A 6,219-nucleotide genomic window follows, 5' to 3' on the forward strand; every position below is an offset into this window, starting at 1 on the left:
TTGGCTCTTCTTCTAGGATGTGGTGATGACAGTACCTCCCTGCTAGACAGGGGTGGTGTGAAAATAGTGATTTAAAATCTCTGGGAAGCAATCGGGGCAGGAAGAAAGCACAACTTGCATTTGACAGAAAAAATTAGAGACTTTCAGGTGTAGATTTCTCTTCTAGGTCCAACACACAGCAACGCCTGGACTAAACACAGGTTAGGCACCGTTGCTGTTGGTGGGTTTGATTCTGCTAATCATTGAGCCCTTACTCAACAGAAAGGATTATGAAACACTTCACACGCAGCGATATTAACAATCATGTAAGTACATAAAGATGCGTCTAAATCAGAACTCTAGCTGTGATGCTAATTAGCTCTTTGTGGTTGCTGCAGCAGGAGCAGGTCATGAAATACTGAACTCTCCCATCCCTGAATTTAGTCCCTCCAGAGACTGTTGAAACACATGGGGAGAATGCTTCAGACCCCAGTGCTGCAATGTGCTTGCGGGTGAAAAAAAAAAAAAAAAAACAGAAAGCGTTTCCAGTGCTCCATCAGTCATCTTAAAAAAAAAAATATTTAAAAATATCTTACTCCTATTTTCCGTTCACATTGCCTGGATTATGTTTTCTGATGACTGCCAGACTTCCAGTAGTTCTCAGTAATTCTCAACAGAATCTGTTGTTTTAAAAGAAAAGTGAACAAGTCTGTGTTTTCTCTCTATGTAAATTTGAAAATTGAGAGCATCGTATTCGTAAGATACTGTAACATTTCCAAAATTCCCTGCTTCTAATTTTCAGAGGCTTTTTATCTCCCAGTATCTTTAGAAACTTTCAGGAAATGAGTTTCCAGTTATCTAACCTTTTAAAAAAAAAAAATAAAACTTTGCTGCAGGGATAGATGTAGGGATTGTTCCTTTGGTTTCTTAAATTAATAACTTTTTTCTGATTGCTCCTACGTGCTCAGGGTTTCTCAGCGGCGTTAAGAATGTTGGCTTTTCTGTTTCCTCGGTGCTGATAAGGTGTTTTGGTTATCTCAGTTCCTTTGCCTTTCCCCCATTGTTACCATTCTCTGCGGTTGGTTGGTAGTGATTCACATGAAACAGCCTTGTGTTTTCCCTGAAGATAAAATCCAGCATTGTGAAAAGTGTAAATGCCAAAGCAAACTCGTTGGAGGTCACGGATGGATCTGCTGTGCATTCTTAACTCATGCATCAGTTTGGAAATGTGGTGTGTGGTTTTTCAGCCAGCGCCTAGTACACAATAGGCGAGCAAACTGTTCTTTTGTCTTATTTTCCTATGGCTCATATGGATTTGAAACCCTAGTTTTGACCCTTCCTCATATAAACGTGTTGTACTGAGGTGAAGAGCAGGGGCTGGCTCCGAAGCACGCCCTGGACACTCGCCTGAGTGGCTGCCAAGTGCCCATAGGTGCCAGCTTTGCTTTGAAGTCCCGCGTGGAGTCAAGGCTTTGGGTAGCAGTGGGTTTCACAAGCAACACGTTTGTTTGACAGCTAGCAAAGTGCCTTCTTGGACTTGGTGGAGATCAAAGCAAGGAGTAGAAGGAAAAACCAGAAACTTCTCTTTTAGTAGCCTGAGTCTCCACCAAGACCCATAGTGAAAAGAGGGTGGTTTGCTCGCTTGCCGCCGCCGTCAGGCTCCAAGTCAGCTGACCCCAAGTCGTGAGAGACTAAAATGGGAGCTTTGTGATCTCTGAACGGTCTCGGAGTCCTCCTAATGCTTTGGCAGCCTCAGTCCGATCACTGGAGAGGCACTCGGAAGCCAAGGGGATTCTCTCGGAGCTCCTGTTTTCTGCCTTCACTTTTCTAACTCCCTTGAAAAAGCAGATGTTGGTAGCCCATCCCTTGGCAGCAGTGGCTTCCAGGGCTCCTGCCCGGCTCTGGGCCATCACTGTGTTTTACCGCTGTCTGTGGAGGTACTCTAAGTGACAGCAGAAGCATTTGTTGCTTCCTTCTCTGTGCCTTTTCAGACCACAAAAATGATATTCCAGCTGTGGCAGAGCCTGCCCCTCACAGAGCATCGCCGGCAGTCACAGCGGGAATGGCCTTTCTGATACCAAGAGAAGCAGCCGTGGCCATCCCAGATCCCGGCGGCTGACTTGAGACTCACCGCCCGTTCTGGGTGAATTCCACAGCGCTTTGGTAAACAGAACATCACCCTTTCCTGTCCTGTTGCCTGCACGGGTCCTTTCCTCAGCACCCTTGAAGGACGGTCCTACTTGCCAGAGATCCTGCAGATGAGCTGGGTGTCCACAGTGAGCTCTCCCTTCCTCAGGCGAAGCACCCAGCCAAGTAGTTAACTCCCAACAAAACATGGAAGAGGCTTTTGCGACCACCGGAATTGCAGCTGGCTCATGAATGGATTAAGGCGGTTGGGGAAGTTCAGCTGGCTCAGGTTCGCTGCCTTGCACACAGGGCCCTGCTCACTGCTTCTGAGAAACATGTTGAGGGGGAAGGAAGCTGTGAGACACGATACGCGTTGACTGCGCATCTTCAGAAAAGATTTTAGTCGTTGCCAAAAAACGGGGAGGCCTGTGTAGAGATAAGTCTCTTGTGTGCCTCAGTAAGTCTCTGCTATGGAAATTTTATAAACTATTAGTAGCTCTTTAATGATCCTGAAAACAATCTCATCTTCACTTAGTTCTGTGACTAGTGAGCCGTGGTGAGGAAATCTTTGAGGATACTCGGCCTCAGCTGCTGCATCGCAATATTTCTGTGTGGCAGGGCTGAGTCAGAAGGGGTATTTATGGGCTGTGCACAGAAAAGGTCGTGGGCAGGGACTGCTGCACATGGGCAATGAAATCAGGTTTCTGCCATCCTCTGGGTAGCACTCCCATGCCGACTGCTCATCCTTCTGGGCCAGAGGAGTGCTTAACCCTGACACTGTGGTCACTCTTCTCTGCGTCCTGCTACAGGCAGGCTCCTTTTATTTAGTTAGTTAATGCTGAGGTTTAAATGTCACGGTGAAAAGCCAGATCTGGGGTTTTATCAGTAGGCTTCACCATTATTCAGATGCTTCCAAATGAAGAGAACAAATTCAATTAACCAGCAGCCCTTGTCATTTGAAGATTGTGGTGAGCGACACTTCTGAAAAGCCTCAGCTGGCCACGGGTTTCCATCCAGGCAGACGTGAGCGCAGCACCTGCCCGTCAACCAAATCACTGAATCTGGAAGTGGTTGGTTGGAATCTGCTCTGCTAAGTTCAAACTAAGCTCTCCTGCACAGTTTGATCCAGAATGTTTAAAATTTAAAACCCTGTTTTGAAGACCCAGAATGAGAAATGCAGCCAATTCTGGCTTGGCAAGTCAAAAAGCTTCTTGGGCCAGCTTTGGCCTTACTCTCCCACTCCTGCATGATATTTCTTTTGTGATATTTCTTGGGTGATGTTTTGTTTCACTGGAAAGCATGGGTGCGACTTGGAGCAGTGGGAAGAGTGCTGCCTGAACAGGTCCCGCCAGCTCTGTGGTATGCTGGCTGTCCATTAGAGCAGCAGAAATTTGGGAAGAGAACTTGTGCCGTTGAGACGTTCCTTTCAGGTGTGCTTGATGAACAACTGTTGAGTGCATGCTGGGCATTATGAGTTGCTTCTGCAGTGCTTACCCCTAGGATGACTTGTGAGCAGATGAAAGGGCACGTTTTCATAGCTGTAGCTCTGATTTTCTTAGGACTGCATATTGATGCTCTCCCTGTCATCAGAAGCCAGCAGCAGAATCCTGCAACTTGGGATTTTTGGACTTTGCATTCATACGAAGTCAGGATGATTTCACAATGGAGAGGTCTGTGAAGATGGATTTTTTCTGTGTAACTTACAGGCTTAGTGTCCCAGAGATCTTTTACTCCCTTTTGCAGTGCTCTCGCAGGTGAGGAAGGCTGTGGATGGTTTCTGGCTGTCAGTCTGCTTTTAATTCCACACTTCAACACCCCATTTCTCTTCCAGTTGTGCCATGATGATCTCAAAACACCCGTCCTCCGTGCTGATTTCTCTGATATACTTTGACTACAAGCAGATACCTTTGTATTAACAGCATCCTAGTGAGTAGTGTAGGCTGGGTTTGTTAGCCTTGGGGTTCAGAGCAGCTGAAGTGAACCCCATCCTCATCCTCACTTGCTGTGCATCGGTTTGGCTCATTGGGAGATCTTCATGCATTTCATTTTGGAGGAATCTAACCACAAGCTTTGCTCCAGGTGCGGTTCAGGTGCAGTTTACCCTCTGAAGGAGGCAGAGGCATCCAAACAAATGGCTTTTTGTCCAACTTCAGACTGAGATTGTGGTGGGGACATGCAGTCCGGGATACCAGAAATGCCATCTGAAGTCACCTCATCCACTCACTACAGTGTAGAGGTGTGGGCTTGAGCATCGGGTGCTTCCATCTGCTGATCCACTCCTGTGAGGCCAGATGAGACTGTAAGAATTCCTTGTTCCTTTGGCTTGTACCTCCACACCTGCCTGCCTTTCCCTGCTTCCAGAGGTAGATGTTGCCCCTGTGCCAAAGCAGCCTGTCATGCTGTGCTGCAGCGCGGTGGTCCAGGCTGATGGTCCAGGGGATGTAACCCGTGACACTTGGCTTCCACGCGTCTGGACACAAACCCAGTGGCTGGTTTTTGAGGTGCTGGGTGGGCTGACCCTGGTGGGACACCAGGTGCCCACCACGGCCGCGCTGTCCCTGCCCCTGAGCTGGGCCGGGGCAGTGTAAGGGCAGGCTGGTGGGTCGGGATCAGGGCAGGGAGCGATCCCTCAGCGGGTACCGGCACGGGCAGCGCGGGCTCCGCTGGGGGAATTGACTGGACGTGTCACCGGTCAGCTCAGAGTGGGATAATGAGAAACAAACCCAAACCTGAAGACGCCCCCCCCCCCCCCCCCCCCCCTTCCCGGGCTTAACTTCACTCCCAGCTCTGTCTCCTTCCCCCGAGCAGCACAGGGGACCAGGAATAGGGGCTGGGGTCGGTCCCCCACCCGCTGTCCCTGCAGCTCCTGACCCCCGTGGGGAGGGTCCTCACCCCCGGCCCGGCCCCAGGGGGGTCCCCGCGGGGTCCCCAGCCCTGCCCCCGCCTGGGCTCCTCTCCCCACGGGGCCACGGGCCCTGCCAGGAGCTGGCCCAGCGCCGCTGCCCGCGGGTCACAGCCCCCTGCGGGCACCCCCTGCCCCGGGGGTCCTGCCCGGGCTGCGGGGGGGAGCTGCCCCCGGGGGCTCCACGGGCTGGGGGCACGGCCTGCCCGGCCGGGGGCTCCCCACAGGCTGGGGGAGCCTCTGCTGCGGCGCCTGGAGCCCCCCGGCCTCCCCCTGCCCCGGCCTGGGGGGCTGCAGGGCCGCGGCTCCCACCTGTGCTCGCTCCTCTCTCCGGTCCCACCTGCAAAGGGGGTTTTTCCCCTTACCCCAGGGGCGCTCCCACCATCGCTGCTGGGTCAGCCCTTGGCTCCATCTTGGAGCCGGCCGGCATCGGCTCCATCGGACACGGGGGAAGCTTCCAGCAGCTTCTCACAGAAGCCACCCCTGTACCCCCCGCTGCCAAAACCTGGCCATGCACACCCAGCGCAGGTGTCTTGGTGAGAGTTTTTCCCCTCAGAAGCCTCTTGCCATGAAAACTCCCCTGCAGGGCTGGAGCTGGTGAGCTATCCCCAGCTAGAGCTGGGCAGCCAGGATTCCACACCCTGTCCACCTGCAGCCCACGGCCTGAAGCATCTCCTGCCTCCTCTTCGCAGGACCCTTTCCTGTTGAAGGACAGTGATTTTGTGCAAAAAGTTACCGCTCCGAGCAGGGCTGAGATGATAACTGAGATGCTTGGCGAAGTGGCGCAGCGTGGGACCCCAGGGGCACAGGGCTGGCCAACCGCATCATCATTCTTGTTAATGGCTTGAACCCCCTGCCCTCAAATGGGGAAGAGCTGGTGCTTAACTAGTGCCACTTAATAGCTCTGAGATTAATGGAGGCAGCACACGATGCTCTGATGCAACCTAAACTGCCTTCTTTAAAATCCACACATTTCCCAAGGGCTTTAGGAAATAAAAAAGGGGAAGTGTTAAGTAACTCTGATCAAGGTGTTTTTTAAAAACATCAGCTGAATTACTCAGTTGTCCTTTCGCTTCAGGAGGGCTGTTCTTCAGCTTTCAATTTTGCTAATCCTTTTAACTGAGTTGTTCTGGGCCACAGGTGGGATGGCTCTGCTCTTTCACTGCCAAAATCTGTATATCGTACCCCAGCATCTCTGCTGATGAACTCAA

At 51.5% G+C, this 6,219-nt stretch overlaps 1 protein-coding gene across 2 annotated transcripts in view; it reads left to right on the top strand.

Annotated features, from left to right (window-relative positions):
* ELP3 (elongator acetyltransferase complex subunit 3) overlaps positions 1-6,219 on the top strand; it is a 93,450-nt gene that overhangs the window by 83,688 nt on the left and 3,543 nt on the right. Inside the window, exon 15 of one of the 2 annotated variants that reach the window (XR_013928206.1) lies at positions 4,186-4,405. The exons of the other annotated variant lie outside the window; for it this stretch is intronic. The gene's annotated coding sequence lies outside the window, so the exon portion shown is untranslated. The remainder of the gene's footprint in view (positions 1-4,185; positions 4,406-6,219) is intronic. 2 annotated transcript variants of the gene reach the window in all.

Source organism: Falco punctatus (genome assembly GCF_963210335.1).
Source record: "Falco punctatus genome assembly, chromosome: 5".
Taxonomy (NCBI): domain Eukaryota; kingdom Metazoa; phylum Chordata; class Aves; order Falconiformes; family Falconidae; genus Falco; species Falco punctatus.